The sequence below is a fragment of the Echinops telfairi genome, unplaced genomic scaffold (assembly GCF_000313985.2).
Source record: "Echinops telfairi isolate 266 unplaced genomic scaffold, ASM31398v2 ScPeMD7_1;HRSCAF=3_0, whole genome shotgun sequence".
Classification (NCBI taxonomy): Eukaryota; Metazoa; Chordata; class Mammalia; order Afrosoricida; family Tenrecidae; genus Echinops; species Echinops telfairi.
This window is the reverse complement of record NW_022103896.1, coordinates 89,782,831-89,786,372: the sequence shown is the minus strand read 5'-3', so window position 1 is coordinate 89,786,372 and position 3,542 is coordinate 89,782,831. Positions and strand designations below refer to the sequence as shown.

General features: G+C 40.3%; 1 protein-coding gene across 3 annotated transcripts in view; it reads right to left on the bottom strand.

Annotated features, from left to right (window-relative positions):
* The window catches only part of CHD7 (chromodomain helicase DNA binding protein 7), a 198,306-nt gene that overhangs the window by 116,445 nt on the left and 78,319 nt on the right, over nucleotides 1-3,542 (bottom strand). The gene's annotated exons all lie outside the window — the stretch shown is intronic.

The following is a 3,542-nucleotide window of genomic DNA, read 5'->3' as shown; positions in this document are numbered from 1 at the left end:
CCCCCTCACACCCGATGAGGGGCCAATAGGCCAAGTAAGTTTGGGAATCAATGATCTAATCCTCTGTGGAAAGATGTGGGAAGGAACCATATTGTGGAAACAAATGTGATCGGAAGCATATGGCCAGTTAAAGCAGGTGTCAGAGAAACACGAGGGCATTCTTGATCAAACAGGCCATTCATCTGGGTAAGGTAGTGAAGACCCCCTGCGCTGAAGAAAATCAGCCAGGTCTGAGGCTGAGGCCTCAAAATCAATGAGTCCCCTCCAGAGATGCAAGCTTGTCCCAACTGTTATGGCAAGACCAGTTAGCAAATGCTCAAGTGTACTGAAGGATACCTTCCTACTTTATATTGCTATTGTAATAAATAATTAGTTTAATAAATAAGAAGTGAGAGAGATTCCCTCTCTTTGTCACATTATACAAGTCTAATAACATCTGGGCAACCGTGAGGAATAGTAAGTGGTTAATAGAGTAAGGGGCTCCACATGGGTGAACACCTAGCCTCTTAAGCACCACCTATTACTTGTAAGCTTTTAAAACAATTAAAAATAGAGTTAAAAAACAAAGAAGCAAACTACAAAAGACAAAATAAAGTGCTAAAAGCAAGGTTTAAAATGATCAATTTAAAAAAAATCCAAACCCACTGCCATGAAGTGAAACCTATACAGCAACAGTTCTCAACCTGTGGGTCGCGACCCCTTTTGGGGGTTGAATGACCCTTTCACAGGGGTCGCCAATTCATAACAGTAGCAAAATTACAGTTATGAAGTAGCAATGAAAATAATGTTATGGCGGGGCGGGGGTGTCCCCGCAACATGAGGAACTGAATTAAAGGGTCGCGGCATTAGGAAGGTTGAGAACCACTGCTATATAGGGTTTCTGAGGCTGTAGATCTTTACAGGAGCACACAGCCCCATCTTTCTTCCAACTTGTCAGTTAGCAGTTCAATGCTTACCTGACAGTGCCACCTTGGCTCCAAATAATATAAGAAACCAAATAACTTAATCTAAATTGTTACCTTAGGTAGCTACTACACAATAAAGCACTTCTATGATCGATGCTAATACACAAGGTCCAACAAAGAAACTGATGAGAGATCCAGATACCTAATTATTTCTTTTAAGATATGTATTTCAACTCCACATGCCTTGTCTTTCTATGTATAATAAGCACACTTCTTCCCACAGATAAGAAAGCTCAGCTTCAAAGATGGCTGTGCCTTAGCTCTGTCAGTCACATTCTGAGAACCAGAGCTAAAGCCACCTGGCTGGCACTGGCCCGAAGGCATCGAACCTCTTTGGCGTTGACCTTCTGATGCAGCACTATCCTGGGTTCTGAGATCTTTTCTGGTGAAACTATCCTGATAACTCGTAATCATCCTTGGATAACTTCAAATCTTACAATACAAAGGCCCTGCCCTGAGAATGGCTACAAAGTTGAAAGTTTTAAAATGAGAAATGTTTTAAAAGAAAGAAAATGCAGGGTAATGCTCACCTCCAAAAGCCCAATCTACTTTTAATATTGAATGTATTGAATATACTATAGGGAAAGGCTAGCTCATCACATAGCTAAGAATTATCACCTAACAGAGAGCCGAATGAAGATTGAACGTGACAGTCAGACAAGAGGAAAATAAAAGGAAATAGAGGAAAGAACTAGGAGGCAAAGAACATTTAAAAATAGAGATATAAACAGAGGCATGTACATATGTATATATATTAATATATAATGATAGGGATATAGGTCTAAGTACATATAATTATAGGTTAAATATTAAGGTAGCAAATGGACATTGGGCCTCCATTCAAGTCCTCCCTCAACGCAAGTACACTTTGTTCTAATAAGCTGGCATTCTGTGATGCTCATCTTCCAGACACAATAGCTTAAAACAAAATGGGTGCATAAGCAAATGTGGTAAAGAAAGCTGATGGTGCCTGTCTATTACAAGATATGGCATCTGGAGTCTTAAAGGCTTGAAGTTAAACAAGTGGTTATCTAACAGGGAAGCAACAAAGTCCACATGGAAGAAGCACACCAACCTGTGTGATCACAAGGAAGTCGACAGGGTCAAGTATCAGTCATCAGAAGACCCCCCAAACAAACAACCTGTTCGATGAAAATGAGGAGGGGGTCTAAGTGGAGACCGAAAGTCCATCTGTAGACAATTGCACATCCCCTCACAGAAGGGGCACAAGAAAGGGATGAGCCAGCAAGGGCGAAGTGTAGCACCAACGCAATATACAACATTCCTCTGGTTCTTTCATGGTTCCTCCCCTCCATTATCATGACTCCAGTTCTACCTTATGGCATGTACACTGGTACCTGTAAGCAACATACAGAATGCAGGACAGATAACCCCCTCAGGACCAATAATGAGAGGAGCGAGGCCATGAGGGTAGCGAGGTGGGGGGAGAAGGGAGAGAAAGGAGGAACTGATCGCAACGATTGACTTACAAGCCCCCGCCCCCCGTCCCAGAACCACAGAAACGTGGTTGAGAGGAGACAGCAGACAGTGTAAAATATGAACATAGAAATAATTTATAAATTATAAAGGGTTCATGAGGGTGGGAGAGTCGGGGGAGGGAGGGGAACAAAAGCTCAAGCAGAAAGAAAATGTTTTGGAAATAATGATGGCAACATGTATAATGTGTTTGATACAACTGATGTATGGGTTGTTATAAGAGCTGTAAGAGCCCCTGATAAAATGATTAAAATTAAATTTTTTTAAAGAATTATCACTTAAAGTAAAAAGATCCACTGAGTATAGTATGTTGAATAAAGATCTGCCAGAAATAATACTGAAGCCCAGTTAGCTCATCTGATTACAGAGATCCCAAGCAGGGTTTAGCCACATCTGCTCTATAACACAGCCTGGCAAAGCAATGTAATGCAAAAGAATGAACTAAATTAGACATCACAAAACAGAAGCAAAATCATGCTTTCAGTGTCCTTATATCACAGTAAATGCTCAACTGTACGGCAACTACGTGGCTATTTACATGAGATTCTATGGTGCCATGTTTACTTATATTCAGTATTTCGATGATCCAACATGGGGAACAAATGAGGAAGAGTCTGGCAGTCAGTACCTTGTTCCCTAGAAGCACACAGATCCCCTCTGATGTGCTAGACAGGGTGGCACAACAGATGAGACCTGCTGCCCTTTCACAACTTACTTAGGGGCTATATATGGGTGGAAAACGAGGCAGGCCAGATGGCAAGTTCAAAAAGGAAGATCTTACCGGCTATACTACTAGAAGAAGCTGAAAGTTCATGAAATTACATTAATCCTATAGATGCCGGGGCTGCATGCATATTCTTTCTTAAAATTAATATTTTATAGTATTTTGGGGGGGTTATACATTAGTTTAGGTTTCTATTAAATAATTTCTATAAAGTATTCAGAGACGTATTCTTTTTTTTTTTACAGTAGCTTTACTGATTTTCTTTAATTTTTAAAATCATTTTATTAGGGGCTCATACAACTCATCACAATCCATACATACATCAATTGTGTAAAGCACATTTGTACATTCATTGC